Genomic DNA, 21217 nt, shown 5'->3' on the forward strand with positions numbered 1-21217 from the left:
TGTGTACATTGTTTTCCCAAATGCATATAACAAACATTCAGTCTTCTCATAAAGAACTTCCATATATAAAGATTTGCAGTGACTGAACAAAGGAGAAAGTGCCTTGCTAATACGTTTGTTCTTTGTGGACTGAAGCACTGTGTAGAGTGTATTGATAAATGCATATAAGAAACAGTTCTTTCATAAAGAACTTCCATATAAAAATGTTTTTCAGTAACTTAGACAAAGAGATAGAAAGTGCCTTGCTTATATGCTTTTTCTTCTCTTAGAACTGAAGGACTCTGTACATGGTTTTCACAAACGGATATGAGAAACATTCAGTTCTTTCAGAAAGAACTCTAATATATAAATGTTTACAGTGACTTAAACAGTGGAGATAGAAAATGCCTTGCTTATACGCTTGTTCTCTGAGAATTGAAGCACTATGTAGAGAGCTTTGAGAAACGCATTTAAGAAACAGTTCGTTCACAAACAACTTCCACATACAAATGTTACAGTGTCTAAAACAAAGGAGACAGACAGTTTATTGGTTATTGCTTTGACCCTCTCTGACTGAAACACTGCGTAGAATGTATTGACAAATGCATATAAGAAACACTAAGTTCTTTCTTAAATAACTTCCATATATAAATGTTTGCCACGACTTAAACAAAGAAATAAAAAGTGCCTTGCTTATATTCTTCTTCTCTGAGAACTGAAGCACTGTGTACATTTTTTTTCACAGATATAAGGAATAGTCATTTCTTTCATAAAGAAAAATATGTAAATGTTTACAGTGACTTAAACATTGGAGATAGAGAGTGCCTTGATTACTGCTGATACTGAGATAGAGAGTGCCTTGCTTACTTCCTTGCTTCTTTCATAAAGAACTTCCATATATAAATGTTTGCAGTGACTTAGACAAAGCCAATAGAAAGTGCAGTGCTTATACACCTCTTCTTTGTGAGAACTAAAGTAACGTGTACATTGTTTTTACAAACACATATAAGAAACATATTGTTCTTTCATAAAGAATTCCCATATACAAATGTCTACAATGACTAAAAGGAGATAGAAATCTCCTTGCTTATTCATTTTTTCTCTCTGAGAGCTTAAGCAGTGTTCAGAGTGTATTAACAAACGTGTATCAGAAATGTTCTTTCATAAGAAACTTCTGTATACAAATGTTCGCAGTCCTCTACAAAAAGAAGACAGTGCTTTGCTTTTAGGCTTGTCCTTTCCTGAGAACTGAATCAATGTGTAGAGTGTTTTTACAAACACATATAAGTAACATTAAGTTCTTTTTAAAGAATGTCAATGTACAAATTTTTACATTGACTTAGACAAAGGAAATAGAAACTGCTTTACTTATTCATTTGTTCTCGGATAATTGAAGCAGTGTGTAGAGAGATTTGAGAAATGCATATAAAAAACATTCAGTTCTTTCATAAGGAATTTCCATATACAAATGTATACAGTCACTTACACAAAGGAGAAAGAATTTTGCTTATACCCTTTTTCCTCTCTGAGAACTGAAGCAGTGTGTAGAGTGTTCTGACAAATGTATGTAAGAAACACGAAGGTCTTCAATGAAGAACTTCTATATACAAATGTTTACAGTGATTTAGAGAAAGAAGATAGAAAGTGCTTTCCTTATAGGTTTATTATTCTTGAGAACTGGAGAAGGTAGAAAGTGCCTTGCTTATAGGCTCGTTCTTCTGGAGAACTGAAGCAGTGTGTACAATGTTCTCACAAGGGCACGTAAGAAATGTTAAGTTTCTCATAAAGAACTCCCATATACAAATGTTTACAGTGACTTAGACAAAGAACATAGAAAGTTCCTTTCTTATGCGTTTATTCTTCACTGAGAACTGAAGCAGTCAGTGTCTAGAGTATATTGACAAATGCATATAAGAAACATTAAGTTCTTTCATAAAGAACTTCCATATACAAATGTTTACAGTGACTAATACAAAGGAGATAGAAAGTGCCTTTCTTACATGCTTGTTCTTCTCTGAAGACTGAAGCAGTGTGTATAGTGTTTTGACAAGGACATATAAGAAACATTAAGTTATTTTATAAAGAACTTATATATACAAATGTTTACAGTGACTTAGACAAAGGAGATAGTAAAGGCCTTGCTTACAGGCTCTTTATTCTCTGAGAACTCAAGGGGCATGTACAGTGTTTTCACAAATGCATATAAAAACATTAATTTCTTTCATAAAGTCCCATATACAAATGTTTACAGTGTCTTAAACAAAGAAGATAGAAAATGGCTTTCATATATGCTTGTTCTTTCTTGAAAACTGAAACAGTGTGTAGAATGTTTTGACAAAAGTGCATAAGAAACATCAATTTCTTCCATAAAGAACTTACATATGCAAATGTTTACAGTGACAGACAAAGGAGATAGAAAGTGCTTGGTTATTGGTTTGATCTCTGAGAATTAAAGTACTATGTAGAAAGTGTTAACAAATGAATATTAAAAACTAAGTTTTTTCATAAAGAAATTCAATATACAAAGGTTTACAATGATTTGGAAAAATGAGATAGGAAACAACTTGCTTATACACCTTTTCTTCTCTGAGAACTGAATCCGTATGTAGATTGTATTGACCAATAGGTATCTGAAATATTACGTTCTTTCATAAAGACCTTCCACATACAAATATTCACAATGACTATTACAAAGCTGATAGAAAGTGCCTTGTTTTATACACTTGTTCTTCTCTGAGGATTGAAGCAATGTGTACAGTGTTTTCACAAATGCATATAAGAAAAGTTAAGTGTTTTCATAAAGACCTTCCATATAGAAATGTTTACAGTGACGTAGACAAAGGAGAAAGTGCGTTGCTTACAAGCTTGTTCTTCTCTGAGAACTGAAGCAGTGTGTAAAGTGTATTGACTAAGGCATATAAGAATCTTTAAGTTCGTTCATAAAGAACTTCTATATACATATGTGTACAGGGACTTATACAAAGTAGATAGAAATTGCCTTGCTTATATGCCTGTTCTTCTCTGACAGCTAAAGCAGTGAGTAGAGAGTGTACTGACGAATGTGTTTCAGAAACATTACCTTCTTTCATAAAGAACTTTCGTATATAAATGTTTACAGTCACTTTCAAAAAGAAGATAGAAAGTGCTTTGCTTATACACTTGTTCTTCTCTGAGAACTGATGTAGTGTGTACAGTGTTTTCACAGATGTGTATAAGAAACATTAAGTTCCTTCATAAAGAACTTCCATATTAAAATGTATACAGTCACTTACACAAAGGAGATAGAAAGTAGTTTGATTATACCCTTGTTCCTCTCTGAGAACTGAAGCACTGTGTAGTGTTCTGACAAATGCATATAAGAAACACTAAGGTCTTCAATAAAGATCTTCTGTAAACAAATGTTTACAGTGACTTAGAAAAAGAGGATAGAAAGTGCCTTGCTTATAGGCATGTCCTATGAGAAATGTAGAAAAGTAGAGTGTACTAACAAATGCATATAAGAAACATTAAGTTCTTCCATAAGCAAGTCACATATATTAATGTTTACCCAGACTTAGTAAAAGAGGATAGAAAATGCCTTGCTTATATTATTGTTCTTTTCTAAGAAATGAAGCAGCTTGTTCAGGTTTTCACCTATGCATATAAGAAACATTAAAGGACAAAGTGTCTTTTCCTCCTCTCTCTACCTCGTGAAGAAATCATTCTACTTTCTTTTTCTATGAGTTCAACTACTTTAGATATTTTATATGAATATACTACTACTTACTAAATCTGTTTCTTTTTGACTGTCTTATTTTACTTCACATCATACCCTCCAGATTTGTCCTTAATGTAGTATGTGTCAAGATGACCTGTTTAAAAAGCCTAATATTTCCTTGTATATATGTCATATTGTCTTTACTCATCAATAAAGGAACATTTGGTTTGCTTCTAGGTATTGTCTTTAGTGAATAATGCTGCAATATACAAAAATGAGCAAATTATATAATCCATGTTTTGTTTTGAATATATTTGAGATATTTTTGATGCATTGTTGTACCATGTGCATGTTCTTGCTTTCTTGCTTAATCCCTTGATGTTATATTCAAGAAATAATTACATAGACCAGGTTTTATGGAGCTTCCCCTTTATATATACTTCTAGGAGTTTAATTGCATTTAAATCTTTGTCTATGTTTTCAATTGACAGATTTAATTGTACATATATATGTGTACAATTTAACACTTCACATCTATATGTTGTTTCATGATAAAATCATTGTATTTAGTGTATCCATTACCTCATTATTTTTTAGTTCTTTGAATTGAAAACATCTACAAGCTGGTATTCTATTTTGTAATATATAATAACTTACTCTTAACCATTGTCATCTTTCTGAGCAATATAAAACCAAAATGTATTCTTTATAATTGTGGTTTTTTTCCCAAATACATGCTCATGGAAAGATGAAATCTTTATAATTGGAATTTTTTACTTGTGAACAAACCTTGTCTCATCCTACCCTTTCACTCATCCATTATTAACCATTGTTCTACTCTCAACTTCCATGATACCACCTTTTATTTTTTTTAAGGTTCCACACATGATCTTTTAGGTAGATGGTTAATAATGCTATTGCTAGGTCTAATGGTATTTCTATTTTTAGCTCTTTGAGATATCTCCAAATTCTTTTCAACAAAGGTTGCACTAATTTGCAGTCCAACCAGCAGTGTAAGAGTGTTCCTGTCTCTCCACATTCTCGCCAGCATTTGTTGATTTTGGATTTCTTGATACAGGCCAATCTCACTGGGGTTAGATGATATCTCATTGTGGTTTGGATTTACATTTCTCTAATGATTAGCACGGACATTCTATTATGAAAACATCTGCACCCAAATGTTTATGGCAGCACAATTCACTATTGCAAGGTCGTTGAAACAGCCCAAATGTCCGTCAATTCAAGAGTGGATTATTAAAATTTGGTATATGTTTAAAATGGAATATTACTCAATTCCAAGAAATGACGGTGAGCTAGCACCACTTATATTATCCTGGATTAAGCTTAAGATCATTATCAAAAGTGAGGTGACACAAGAGCAGAATAATGGGCTGCAGATATACTCATCATCAAATTGGTACTGACTGATTAACACTATAGTACTCAAAGGGTGGTGGTATTCACCAGGGATTCAGGAGTTGGGGATGTAGTCCCACATCTGAGGGAGGTTGTGAACATTGTATAGGGGAAGGGCATACCTCTAACCCTTGTTAGAGAGAGGCAAAGATATAAAATGTAACCAAAATGTTAAGAAAAAAGGAAAAGCAAACATTTGTCAGGTGTGGGGCAAGTGGGAGGGGGGAGGATGGGATGGGTAAATACATAAATAGCGAGTGTGATGCACAGCATCTGGGGAATGGACATGTTTGAAGCTGTGATTCGAAGGGGGAGGGGAGACAAGGGCAATGTAATAACTTTAAAGTTTATACCCCCATAATATGCTGAAATTAAAAAAAGGAAAGAAAAAAACATACAGTTAGCACATATCTAGAGTGTTCTGCATTCAAATATAGGTAAAATTAAACTTAAAAAAACCCAAGTGGTATTTTTTATAAAATATTTTTAAGCCACTGGAAAAAAAAGAGATTCCACACATGAGCACAATCCTAACATTATTTGTCTTTTTGTATCTGGCTCATTTCACTTAACATGACATCCTTCAGATCCATTGATGTTTGTATGCCAGTAACACACTGTTTTGGATATAATAGCCTTTCAGTAAATTTTAAAATCAGGTACTCTGATGCCTCCAGGGGTGTTTTTTTTACTCAGGATTGCTTTGGCTATTTGGGGTATTTTCTAGTTTCATATAAATTTTAGGGTTTTTAAAAAAATTCTGTGAATAATGTCATTGGTATTTTGATAGAAATTGTTTTGAGGTAATTGGGAAAAATGGCGGATTAGGGATGACCTCCTGGCTCTCTGCTCTTAGAGTGGGAGGTGAAGAAGGCAGCCTGAATCACTCGAGTGGGTAGTTCTCCCACAGGATCAGCTTCACAGAATTGCAGGGAAGCTTCGAGGGGCAGCAGTGCCGGGAAAAGGAGGAAAGTGAGTCAGTGGATTTGCTGTGAAGTTCCGAGAATCCGAGTGGTACAGAGGGGATTGGAGCGCAAGCTGGCTGCGCTCAGCAGCCAGCCAAATGGCTGTGTGATCCATCCCACAGGGGGACGACTTCTTCTTCATTGACCTCCACGCCCACACAAGCAGGAAAGTGCCTGAAGACAGCGTGAAGGGGTAACACAGATGGGCAGACAGGTTGGAGAGGAGGCAGGAGCGGAAAGTAATTTGAAATCTCCAGGGCACAGTGCAAGGTCGCCTTTTCTGGGAGATCTATAAACACCAGCGGCTTATGCCTCGCTCGTGAAGGGACAGAAAAGTGAGACAGATTGTTCATTTGACTGAGTTGTCTGGTGGATTTGGCCAGCCCAAGCATGCTGGGGAGGGAGCAGAAGAGAGGACAAGCACCATCCTCCGCGGTTCCTCCCCAGGGGTCTCCAGCAGCCCAAGCCCCACTGCCGGGGATGCGCGGAAAGTTTTCACTCCTTGTGGGAACTTGTCCATGGACCCCAGCTGCTTGAGCTCCACCAGCGAAGGGGCATAAGAGGGGGTGGGCTCCCATGGGTCTCCAGTTGCCCAAGCCCTGCCAACCGGGATGTGTGGAAAGTTTTCACCCCTCGGCAGAACTTCTCGGTGAACCCCAGCTGCCTGAGCTCTGCCGGTGAAGGGGCAGAAGCGGAACTGAGCGCCATCTTCCGCACATTCTCCCAAGGGGTCTGCAGTGGCCCAAGCTCTGCTGGTGACACACGGAAAAGGGATAGTTTTCATCCCTCAGTGGAGTCTCTCAGTAGGCCCCGGCAGCCCAAGAGCCACTGGTGAGGGAGTGTAAGAGGGAAGAAGCTCACTCCTTGGTGAAACCTCCTGGCAGATCCCAGTGTCTCAAGTCCCACCGGGGAGGGTAGGGAAGAGGGAGAGAGATTGCTCTCCAGGTGATGTCCCCCGGGTGAGGTCAGGCAGTTGCCCATCCCACCCAACTGCCTCTGCCTTGCTCCTAATGAATAGAACCCACCCTAACAGGGTGGAAATAGGAAAGAGAACGATTTTCCAACTCTGATGTGGAATAATTGTACCCCCAACACATTCTGGGGTTTTGAGATATGTGCTTCTCTCCAAAACTATAGACTCTACCCCTGGGTGGAGTAGTGAAACCATTATTCAAGCTCAAACCAGAGGCTGGTCTACTATCTCCTTAGTATTGCTTAGTATCCATGGCTGGCCTGTTTTTCGCCAAAGGCCCAGACCTTTCCCCTGAAAGAGTTTAGTAACAGCCTCTCTAGACCAATACCCGAGCTGAGGCACGAGCCCATATCCTGGAGGCAACCTGGAAGACAGGGTCTTTAGCCAAAGCATAAGCCCCCAGCCCTGGAAACACACAGTAGTGAGGGAGTCCACTTTTAGGGCTATGGCCTGCCTGGGTTGCAGAAGGTCCTTGTCTGCGACCAGGCCACTGGTGTTCCATAGCAAAGGCCTGACCCTCCTATGCAGGAGCAGTGTAGCCAAGTAGGTCGCTCTCTGTTCTGTGTCCCTCAGCACACTTGGGCATGTCCTCTTCAACAGCCCTGAGCCTTTTGTTTCTCATCAACCAGATAAACTCCATCCTTGGAAGGGTGGAGTAAAACGAGTCAATGCCTTACTATAGCGAGTCAGTTTGGATCATCTGTTAAAAGCAGAATACAAGGGCTTATCCTTGGTATCCAGGCAGTTGCCTAATTATAGACTCGAGTTCTGAGAAAGAGAATCTCAACAAGAATCCCTAACAATTGCATCAAAAGACACTTTCCACCAGGAGCTGCCACACATATGCAGCAAATGATCTCTGAATAACTTTTTAGCAGCTCCCCTCTAGACACAGATCAAACAACCTCTGAAGTATAATCTCTTAAACTTGCTGATACCTATTGCTTATCTCACCCCAACTAAACTAAACTAAACTAAAATTGCTTATCTCACCCCTGTTTCCCAAACTAGGAAACAGGGCCCAAGGATCCCCTGGGAGAGGCATGGCACTCACCAAAGGCTGAGAGTCCTGTTTACCACATTTAAGGGTTTAGAGCTCATTACATAGGAATTGGAAAAGCTTGATAACTGACCTCCCCTCGCAAACCACAAGCAACCAAAAGAGAGATTAACCTCATAGATCATCAGAGTGCCTTTCTCTTCATATGAATAGTTGATAGGGGAATCACGCTCACAAGAGGGATTTAACTCTAGGAAGTCTAAGCAAGGGTTCCAATCTCACTAATCTCTATTAAAAGATGGTGAAGAAAACAGGTCAAAGATAACCCAATAGGCTCAGACTTATCTAAGACAGTACAGGTTCACAGCACATATCCCCAGATCTGCCAAGGATGGACACTCCAGAATTCCAGATTTTAGCTCATAATCCAGTCCCTGCACCTCCGATCCTCAATAAAGTGCCCAGATGAGAAAGAACCAGTGAAAGTTTACAAGAAACATGAAGGAGCAGAGATAAAAGTCACCTCCAAAGCAAAATACTCATTCTCCATTATCTGACACCAACATACATGATATAAGTAAACTGACAGACGAAGATTTCTGAATATGGATTGCTACAAAACTAAATGGAATTGAAGAGAAAATAGAATCACAACATAGAGAAACTACAAGAACAATACAGGAAATGAAGGAAAGATTCTCTAAAGAAATTGAGACTATCAAGATAAACCAAACAGAAAATCTGGCAATGAAGGAAACAATCAAGGATTTCCAAAATTCAGTGGAAAGCCTAAAGAACAAGATGGACCATGCAGAGGAAAGAATCTCAGAGCTTGAAGATTATGCCTATGCTCTAAAGAAATCAGACGGAGAAAGGGAACATAGAAACAAGAGACAAGACCAAAGTTTACAGGAAGTGTGGGATTATGTTAAAAATCTGAATATCAGCCGGGCGCGGTGGCTCACGCCTGTAATCCTAGCACTCTGGGAGGCTGAGGCGGGCGGATTGCTCGAGGTCAGGAGTTCGAAACCAGCCTGAGCAAGAGCGAGACCCCGTCTCTACTATAAATAGAAAGAAATTAATTGGCCAACTAATGTATATATATATAAAATTAGCTGGGCATGGTGGTGCATGCCTGTAGTCCCAGCTACTCGGGAGGCTGAGGCAGCAGGATTGCTTGAGCCCAGGAGTTTGAGGTTGCTGTGAGCTAGGCTGACGCCACGGCACTCACTCTAGCCTGGGCAACAAGCGAGACTCTGTCTCAAAAAAAAAAAAAAAAAAAATCTGAATATCAGATGATTGGCATTTCAGAAGGGGAATGGAACATTCAAAAGGGCTGGAAAACTTATTTCATGGAATACTGGAGGAAAATATGCCAGACCTGGCCAGAAATTTTGATATCCAAATACAAGAAGCACACAGAACTCCTGGCAGACTCAATGTGAAAAGGCAATCTCCTCGCCACATGGTTTTTAGGCTGACCAAAGTAAATGTGAAAGAAACAATTCTCCGTGCAGCAAGACGAAAACAGCAAATGACGTATAAAGGTAAGCCTATACTAACAGCAGATTTCTCATCTGAAACTTTACAAGTCAGGAGGGATTGGGTGCCTATCCTTAATCTTCTAAAACAGAACAAAGCCCAACCTAGGATTCTTTATCTGGCAAAATTAAGTTTCATCTGTGAAAAGGAAATAAAGTCCTTCTCAGACAAACAATCACTGAAGGAATATGCAAAGACCATATCATCCCTACAGAAGTTCTCAGACTTGCACTTCTAACTGAACAGGGCAGTAACACTCCTCAAAGTAAAATTGTCAAACAATTAAAGTTTAGATCTTGAACTACATGATGGCTCAAGGAGTAAAAAAAAGCAACAAGTCTCCACCCAACAATATGAATGGTAATCATCCTCCAATTTCAATCCTCTCAATAAATGTAAATGGGGGGGTGGAGCAAGATGGCAGACGAATAAGTTCAAGAAGCTCAGAGGACCCCTGGGAGATTCAACGCAAACAGGAAGACTTCACGGCATGCAATCATCAGACTGACCAAAGTATCAACTAAAGAGGCCCTTCTAAGAGCTGTAAGACAAAAGAAGCAAGTAACATACAAGGGAAAGCCAATTCGAATAACATCAGACTTCTCTAATGAGACTCTACAAGCAAGGAAAACTGGGGCCCCATTCTCACTCTTTTGAAACAAAACAATGCCCAGCCTAGAATATTATTCCCTGCAAAACTAAGCTTCGTATATGAAGGAGAAATAAAAACATTCTCAGACAAGCAAAGGCTCAGAGAATTCACCAAGAAAGACCAGCTTTACAAGAAGTACTTAAAACAGCGTTACGCACGGAACATCATAATAATAACCCACGAATATAAAAACAACCAGACCCAAAGATATTAAAGGCCAGATATTACAATGGCTCAAGACAAGAAATCATAGCAACAACATCCAACCCAAGAGAATGGTCAGTAATCTACCTTACCTATCAGTTCTCTCAATAAATGTGAATGGCTTAAACTCTCCACTCAAGAGACATAGGCTGGCTGAATGGATAAGAAAATACAGGCCAAGTATATGCTGTCTTCAGGAAACACATCTAACCTGCAAGGATGCATATAGACTAAAAATAAAAGGGTGGAGATCAATATTCCAAGCAAATAGAAGCCAAAAGAAGGCTGGTGTGGCCGTTCTAATTTCAGACGATTTAGTTTTTAAACCAACAAAAGTAGTGAAAGACAAAGAGGGTCATTATATAATGGTGAAGGGCACACTTCAACAAGAAGAGATAACAATTTTAAATATATATGCACCCAACTTAGGTGCACCCAGATTCATAAAGCAAACCTTACTGCAGCTAAGCAAATGGATTAATAGCAACTCCGTAATCGCCAGAGATTTCAACACCCCACTGATGGCACGAGACAGATCCTCCAAACAGAAAATTAATAAAGAAATAATGGACTTAAACAAAACTCTAGAACAACTTGGTCTGACTGACATTACAGAACATTCTACCCAAAATCCACTGAATATATGTTCTTCTCATAAGCTCACGGGACATTCTCTAAGATTGACCATATCCTAGGACACAAAGAAAATCTCAAGAAATCTAAAAAAATAGAAATCATACCATGTACCTTCTCAGATCACAGTGGAATGAAACTAGAAATCAACCCTAACAGAAACACATTTCTACGCAGAAACGTGGAAATTAAACAACCTCTTACTAAATGATTACTTCATAAATGAAGAAATCAAGATGGAATAAAAAAATTCTATGAAGAAAAGGACAATGGAGAGACAAGTTATCAACTCCTCTGGGACACAGCTAAAGCAGTTCTGAGAGGAAAGTTTATCTCCATAAATGCCTATAACCAAAAGACAAGAAGATCACAAATAGACAATCTAATGAAATGACTCAAAGAGCTGGAAAAAGAAGAACAGACCAACCCCAAACGCAGCAGAAGAAGCAAAATCAACAAGATCAAATGAGAATTAAATGAAATTGAAAACAGGGAAGCGATTCAGGAGATTAATAAAACAAAAAGTTGGTTCTTTGAAAAAATCAACAAAATTGACACACCATTGGCTAAGCTAACGAAAAGCAGAAAAGAGAAATCTCTAATAAGCTACATCAGGAATAAAAAAGGAGATATCACAACTGATCCCATAGAGATACAAGATACTGAATACTACAAAACTCTTTATGCACACAAACTAGAAAATGTGAGGGAAATGGACAAATTTATAGAAACACACAGCCTCCCTAGGCTCAACCAGGAAGAAATAGATTCCCTGAACAGACCAATCTCAACAGCTGAAATAGAAACAGCAATTAAAAATCTCCCTAAAAAGAAAAGTCCTGGTCCAGATGGCTTCACACCTGAATTTTACCACACTTACAAAGAAGAACTAGTACCTATCTTGCAGAAACTATTCCACAACATCGAGAAGAACGGAAACCTCCCTGACACCTTTTATGAAGCTAATATTACTCTGATACCAAAACCAGGAAAGGATCCAACAAAAAGGGAAAACTACAGACCAATATCCCTAATGAATATAGATGCAAAAATTTTCAACAAAATCTTAGCCAACCGAATCCAGACGCTTATCAAAAAAATAATCCACCATGACCAAGTGGGCTTCATCCCAGGGATGCAGGGATGCTTCAACATATGTAAATCTATAAATGCAATTCACAACATAAACAGAAGCAAAAACAAACATCACATGATTCTTTCAATAGATGCAGAAAAAGCTTTTGACAAAATTCAACACCCTTTCCTGATATGAACACTTAAGAAAATAGGCATAGAAGGGACATACCTAAAAATGATACAAGCCATATATGACAAACCCATAGCCAACATCATACTGAATGGGGAAAAATTGAAAGCATTCCCACTTAGAACTGGAACCAGACAAGGGTGTCCAGTATCTCCACTTCTGTTCAACATAGTACTGGAAGTCTTGGCTACAGCAATTAGACAGGAAAATGGAATCAAAGGTATCCAAATAGGGGCAGAAGAGATCAAACTTTCACTGTTTGCTGATGATATGATATTGTATCTAGAAAACCCCACAGATTCAACCAAGAAACTCCTGGAACTGATCAATGAATTTAGTAAAGTCTCAGGATACAAAATCAATACACAGAAATCAGAGGCATTCATATATGCCAACAACAATCTAATTGAGAACCAAATCAAAGACTCAATTCCCTTCACAATACCAACAAAGAAATTAAAGTACCTAGGAATATACTTAACCAAAGAGGTAAAAGACCTCTACAGGGAGAACTATGAAACACTGAGGAAGGAAATAGCAGAGGATGTAAACAGATGAAATTCCATACCATGCTCGTGGATCGGTAGACTCAATGTCATCAAAATGTCTATACTACCCAAACTGATCTACAGATTCAATGCAATACCTATTAAAATCCCATCGGCATACTTTACAGATATAAAAAAAATAATTTTACGCTTCGTATGGAACCAAAGAAGACCCCAAATATCAAGAGCAATTCTAGGCAACAAAAACAAAATGGGAGGCATTAATATGCCAGATATCAAACTATACTACAAAGCTGTAGTAATTAAATCAATATGGTATTGGCACAAAAATAGGAATATTGACCAGTGGAACAGATGTGAGAATCCTGATATAAAACCATCCTCATATAGCCATCTAATCTTTGACAAAGCAGACAAAAACATACACTGGGGAAAAGAATCCCTCTTCAATAAATGGTGCTGGGAAAACTGGATAGCCACCTGTAGAAGGCTAAAACAGGACCCACACCCTTCACCTCTCACAGAAACCAACTCACGCTGGATAACAGACTTAAACCTAAGGTATGAAACTATTAGAACTCTAGAGGAAAATGTTGGAAACACTCTCCTAGACATCGGCCTGGGCAAAGAGTTTATGAAGAAGTCCCCAAAGGCAATCACAGCAGCAACAAAAATAAATAAATGGGACATGATCAAACTACAAAGCTTCTGCATAGCCAAAGAAATAGTCATGAAAGTAAACAGACAACCTACAGAATGGGAGAAAATTTTTGCATCCTATGCATCTGATAAGGGAGTGATAACTAGAATATACTTAGAACTCAAGAAAATCAGGAAGAAAAACTCAAATAAGCCCATTAAAAAGTGGGCAAAGGACTTGAACAGAATCTTTTCTAAAGAAGACAGAAGAATGGCCAACAAACATATGAAAAAATGCTCAACTTCTCTAATCATCAGGGAAATGCAAATCAAAACCACAATGAGATATCACTTAACCCCAGTGAGAATGGCCTTTATCAAAAAATCTCCAAACAATAAATGCTGGTGTGGTTGAGGAGAGAGAGGAACACTCCTACACTGCTGGTGGGACTGCAAACTAGTTCAACCTCTGTGGAAAGCAATATGGAGATACCTTAAAGCGATACAAGTGAATCTGCCATTTGATCCAACAATCCCATTGCTGGGCATCTACCCCAATGATCAATCCAAGAATGGATTAATAAAATGTGGTATATATATACCATGGTGTACTATTCAGCTCTAAGAAACAATGGTGATATTTTCCTGGTTAGAGCTGGAACCCATACTACTAAGTGAAGTATCCCAAGAATTGAAAAACAAGCACCAGATATTGTCTCCAGCAAACTGGTATTAACTGAGTAGCACCTATATGGACACATAGGTACTGCAGCAATAGGGTATTGGGCTGGTGGGAGGGGGGAGGGGGGCGGATATATACATACATAATGAGTGAGATGTGCACCATCTGGGGGATGGTCATGATGGAGACACAGACTTTTGGGGGGAGAGGGGGAATGAGCATTTATTGAAACCTTAAAATCTGTACCCCCAAATATGCCGAAAGAAAAAAAAAAAGAATAAAGAAAAAAAAATATTTTGAGACTTATAAGATATTTAAAAAAAAGAAAACTACAAAACATTGATGAAATAAATTGAAAAGAGCACAAATAAATGGAAAGATATTCTATGTTCATGGATTAGAAGAATTAATATTGTTCAAATGGTCATAGTACCTTAAGTTATCTGCAGTTTCAATGCAATTCTCATCAAATTACTAATGACTTTTTCTTCACAAAAATTTTAAAAAAAAATCCTAAACTTTGTACCAATCTACCAAAGACCACAATGGCCAAAGCAATCTTGATCAGAAAGAACAAAGCTGGAGGCAACAATTACCTGCTTCAAACTATACTACAGAGAAATAGTAACAAAAGAATGTGGTACTGGAAGAAAAACAGACACATAGACCAACGGAAGAGAATAGAGAACCCTGAAATAAATCCATTCATTCACTGCCAACTCATTTTTAACAATGGAGTCAAGAATACACAATGGGAAAAGGGTAGTCTCTTCAATAAATGGTGCTGGAAAACTGTACATCCATATATAGAATAATAAAATTAGATCCCTATCACTCACCACTTAAAAAAATCAACTCAAAATAGATTCAAGACTTAAATATAAAAATCCCAAACTATGAAATTACTAGAATAAAATATAGGGGAAATGTTTCATGACATTGGTCTGGGCAAGGATTTTTTTGCATAAGAACTCAAAAGTACAAGCAACAAAAGCAAAAACAGACAAATGGGATTAACTCAAACTAAAAAGCTTCTACACAACAAAGGAAACAATCAACATAGTGAAGAGACAACCCACAGAATGGGAGAAAAATATTTGCAAGCTATGGATATGACAAAATTTAGTACCCAGAATATATAAGATATATAAGGAACTCAGTAGCAAAAAGAAAAATTCTATTTAAAAAGAGATATTAGCTTAATAGGCATATCTCAACAGAAGACATACAAATGACCAACAGGTATAATGCTTAATGTTACTAACCACGGGGGAAATGCAAATCAGAACCACAATGAGATGTCATCTCACCTCCCTTAAAATGGCTATTATCAAAAAGACAAAAATAACAAATGTTGGTGAGGATGTGGAGAAAAGGGAAATGGTTATACACTGTTGGTAGGAATGTAAATTAATACAGCTATTGTGGAAAACAGTATGAAGTTTCCTCCAATATTAAAAATAGAACTACCATATGATCCAGCAATCTCACTGCTGAGTGTACGGTCAAATGAAAGGAAGTCAGTGCATCCCCATGTTTACTGTAGCACTGTTGACAGTAGCCAAGATGTAGAATCAATCGAAGTGCCTAATAGTGGATGAATGGATAAAGAATAGGTGATATACTATGTTTACATGATGGAATACTATTCAGCCATAAAAAGAATGAAATCCTGTCATTGTGGCAATATAGATGAGCTCAGAGGACATTATACTAAGTAAAATAAGCCAAGTATAGAAAGACAAATATATCATCTCACTTACATATGGAATCTAAAAATGTTGATCTCATAGAAGTAAAGAGTAGAATGGTAGTTACCATAGACTAGGGAGGATTGGAGGAGAAGGGCAGGGGGAGATGTTGGTCCATGAGTACAAAGATACAAGTAAGTTAAATAGGAATAAAATCTTGTCTTCTGTTGTATAGTCGGGTGACTATAGTTGACAATAATATATTGTATTTTTCAAAATAACAAGAAGAGAGGAGTTTGAATGTTCTCACTACAAAGAATAAGTGTTTAAGGTGATGGATTTGCTAATTATTATGATTTGATCATTATACAATGTATACATGTATTGAAAAATTACAGTATACCCAATAAATACATGAAATTATCTCACTTGTACCCCCATAATATGCTAAAATAAAAAAATTATTACGTGTCAATTGAAAATCAAATACAAAGGAAATGAAACAAATCAGTACATTTTCTATGAGAAAATGTGTTTCACATCCTAAATTGACTTTTCAAAGAACTTTGGCAAAGATTAGTTATATATTTGTTATCAGTTCCTAAATTGTCCTAAATCACATTTTTTAACACAAAGAAAATTAATTGTACAAGAATATTTTCTTTCACAATCATGCTTTCTAACTAGCAAACTTCCCAGCTTAGCTTTCTTCTTAAAATGGCTGTTATTATCTCAGTTAAGGAACTATATATAAACACACTCAAATTTTCATCAGATTGATGAAATGTCAGCTCCTTCAGAGAACAGATTTTCAGTAATCCATCTGGCAAATGGTTGGAAATTTTTTTTAAAGTAAAAGACGAGGAAAATATTTGAGTACTTTTACTATATTATTTTGACATAATGGCACATTTACTCAATAGAAGGTCTTCACAGTAATTATAGTTTCCATCAAGGCCATTTCTTATGCTCTACTGTAATTAGTTTGGATTTGCTGTAGCTCACATCTCATTCTCTAGCTTACTTACAAAGGAAACAGGGATTGGAGTTTAGAACTTTCAAAATTGTCCTTGAAACTCTTTGCTCCTTCCTAAGGGAATAAATTCTCTTTAAAATTGATGATTTTACTTGTAGCCTAACATCAATGCAAAGTTGGAGGGATTATCTCAAGGTCATATGGCTAATCAGTGGCAAAATCAGTACTTCAGTTCAGGTCTTTTGCTCCAATGTTGTGTTCTACTTTTAGCAAAATACTGTTTTCCTTTAAGTATCATTATTTTAGAATATTTTTCCTGAAAACAAACTCTTAAAACACACCATTGTAGAGAAATGTCCCAATTATATTCCTTTTCCAGTATTAAAATGCAATTGATGATTTTGAGTCTCCTCTATGCTCACAAATTAGGTAGCTTATGTTAGCAAATTCTAAAGTTAATTTTTTAAAAAATATTAATGTTAAACACACTTAAAGATGAAATAATTCACCTTGTTAAAACACTTTTTAAAATATCATTTGGGCTTCTTAAGAGCATTTTTTACACTAAAAAGCATACTCTCATTGTCTTTCATTTATTGAATAAATATTGAGAACCAGGCATTGTTCTGGGCACTTGGGAGTGTCTCAGGGAACAAAAAAACAACAATCCGCCGGGTGTGGTGGCTCACGCCTGTAATACTAGCACAGAGGCCGAGGTGGGCGGATTACTCGAGGTCAGGAGTTCAAAACCAGCCTGAGCGAGACCCTGTCTCTAATAAAAATAGAAAAAGATTAATTAACCAACTAAATATATATATACAAAAATTAGCTGGGCATGGTGGCACATGCCTGTAGTCCCAGCTACTCGGGAGGCTGAGGCAGGAGGGTCGCTTGAGCCCAGGAGTTTGAGGTTGCTGTGAGCTAGGCTGACGCCACGGCACTCACTCTAGCCTGGGCAACAAAGTGAGATTCTTTTCTCTCATGAAACCAACATTTTAGCAATTGAAGACAGATAATAAACAAAGTGGAGGTCCTTCGAAAAGTTTTAAATAGAAGCGTACCATGCTCCAGCTTATGTTTAAAAGGATGACTGAGTGCTGTGTGAAACAGAGACTGTAAGTGGGTGGGGAAGAATTAGCGTAGAGTCATGAAGACGAGTCGGAAACATATTAGTCTAGCGAGGAGATGCTGGCGCTACAAATGAAGTGATGGCACTAAAAGTGATAAGTAGGTTAGACTCAGGAAATATTTTGAGGGTAGAAATAAGGGCATTTTTTGGCAGATGGGTGAGATGAAGAAAGCATTCAGAGGTGCATCCAGGGATTTTGAAGTCAGCGACAGGGAAGATGCTGCTGCTTTCAGCCAAGATGGGACAGAACGTGAGAGAAGCTAATTTAGGGAGAAGTCTTTGTTCACAACAGATGAAAAGTTGAGTAAGAGCTCAGAAGGGACCAATGACATATATCTCCATGTATGTCATAAAAGAGGCCACGTCCTTTCTTGTGGAACTCACTGTGGTGAGAATGAGGCAGGAATGATGAGTTGTGCTGAAGTGTAGATCTGGGATCTGCTAAGGAGACTCCAAGTCCAAGGAGCTAGAAGAAGGGATTTGGTTTTCAGAGATATGTATTCAACACCAAGAAGAGCTTCAAACCATAGATCTGGACTGTCAGTAAAATAAAGCCAGAGTTTAATAATCCCACTCTGTAAATTGTTTATTCATTCATTCCCTTACTGACTCACTCATTTACTTAGTTGATCATTCAGGAGAGCAACAAAGACAAATAAAGCACAGTATTTTTTCTCAAGGAAGAGAATTATAGAGAAGCAAACAAAAATAAATTGTTCCCCTCCATTGATTTGCAGGTAAAATAGTTTGTGATGTAAAATAGTTTTCTCAAAAATAGCGCATGACATTTTCTTGAGGGATGTATAAATTTCCTACAGATTTCTTAACGTTTGTAATTATTGCTATAGCTACCTTTAAAATTTCAATCTGAACATATTCTGAATGTTTTAACTCTCTCCTTAAGCAGAATTCCACTGGTCGAAGAACCCTAACCTAAAATTCTGAAATTCAAAATGCTCCAAAATCCAAAACTTTTTGAGCACTGACATGATGCCACAAGTGGAAAATTCCACACCTAACCTCATGACAGGTCTCAGCCAAAATGCAGCCAAAACTTCATTTTATGCACGAAATTATCTAAAATACTGCATAAAATTACCCTCTGGCTATGTTTATCAAGTGTATATAAAACACAAATGAATGTTGTGTTTAAACTTGAGTCCCATCCCCAAGATATCTCATTATATATATGCAAATATTCTAAAATCTTTAAAAAATTTACAAATCCAAACACTTCTGGTCCTAAGCATTTTGAATAAGGGATACTTGACACGTATCATTTGATTTCTTTGCCTGGTTTTACATTTGAGTTCTGTATTGGTTTCCTAAGGCAGCCACAACAAAATATCACAAACTAGATGGCTTAGAATAAGATAAATTTATTGTCTCAGAAGAGACAAAAGCCCCAAATCAAGGTCTTTATCTGTCTATCCTTCTATGAAGGATAGGGAAGGATCTATTCCAGTTCTCTCTCCAGTTCCTGATAGTTCTTGGGCTTACAGCAGCATAGCTCCAATATCCACATGACATTCTCCTATGTGTGTGTGTCTGTGCCCAAACCCCTTCCTATAAGGACACCAGTCATATGGATTAGGAACTGACTCTTCTCCAGTATGACTTCGTCTTAACTAATTACATCTGCAATGACCCTATTTTCAAATAAGACCACATTCTGAGGTGCAAAGGGTTAGGACGTCAACATATGAATTTGGGAGCAACACAATTCAACCTATAACAGGTTCACAATATTATTGGTGCCAAGTGATCACCTAAATTTACAGACAGTGTTTCTTTATCTGAGGCCCATGGACTCCTGTGTCTGCAGATTTCTTTTTCATGTCCATAAAAACCTCAAGTTGTAAAAATATGAGTGTACAGAGATTTATAATTATTTATTTATTACTCTGTGATCTCATTTATATGTATAACCATTATATGCCAAATTCATAAAATCAGAGAGTAGAATGGTGGTTACCAGGAGTGGGGTTATGGAGAGAACGGGAAGGTGTTGAGACTTCCACTTTAAACAAAAGACCCTTAGTGAGAAAAATTGAGCTATTTTACTGAGCTATTAACATTATAGCTGTATTAATTGTGGCTCCAGTCCCAACTCAAGGATGCCAAGACCAAGTGTCGGAATAATCAAACTCACTCCCAGCTTGGGAATGGGAAAGAGTATCAGGGATAAACTGAGACAGTAAATAAGAAATGAAACCAGGACCAGCAATGTCAGGCTGCTGAGTCCAACAGAAACCCAGAAAATAGGTGTTAGAGTGGGGCAAAACCAGATTGTAGTGGAATTGAAATATGAGACTGGAGATATTATTATTCGTCTAAACCCAGGAGACATCCAGTGGATTATTCTCTACATGATGTGATTTTACAGACCAAATCCTGAGCCTTTAGCACCAGACATTTCTGCACCAGTTGGGCCTTGTGGAATCCTCTGAGGAAGCTGTGCAAAAGTCTGGAGGGTCTTGTGAGCACTGCACATCCAGTCCTCCCCCAGTGTGGCAGGACTTCACAGTTTCTGTTTGAGGACAGGATTCTCATCTGGGGATGGGTTACCAGTGGTTCTTCTCTCAGTGTTCGGATTTAATATTTAAAAATTGTTGAACTTAAACATAACAAAAGAACAAATATTTTGGTTCACTCCGTTATTTCTAAGGCTATTTGAAAGAAGATTTCTTTAGATGTGTTAAAAGTCAAAGGTAAGCCAAATTACAACACTGACAATGTGATAAGATTTCCAATTTGCAAGCAAAGATGGTAATATAAGGTAAATGAGAACCAAAAGAAAAATCCGACTTCATACTATTTACAAGAAACCCACTAAAAATAAGTTATCACAGAAAGGTTAAAAGGAATGGCTGGATAAAGGCACTGTTCCTTATTACAGAAGAACATTGTTTTCTTCTGTAATAAAGAAAAATTAATATTATAGTCTTTAAAAAACCTGCTCCCTATCAATAATGGTTGCATAAATATTAAATTTAGAACAGAACAATCTATTTGCCCTTTGTTAAAGGCCACTGACTAGTCAATACTAACTGATATTTAAATATTCATAGTTAGAAAACTAATTCTGAGCTGGAGAAGATATTATTATTTTTTAAGTTGAAAAATAAAGCAATGGACATTCATAGTCTGTGGGGAACATTTAGTCTCTAAAAAACCATTTGCCATTGCTGTTAGAAACTATGAAAATATTCATTAACAAGGTCATCAGAGCACGCTAATGATGTGCTATCTCTGGAAGGGGA

This window comes from Microcebus murinus, chromosome 7 (genome assembly GCF_040939455.1).
Source record: "Microcebus murinus isolate Inina chromosome 7, M.murinus_Inina_mat1.0, whole genome shotgun sequence".
NCBI lineage: Eukaryota > Metazoa > Chordata > Mammalia > Primates > Cheirogaleidae > Microcebus > Microcebus murinus.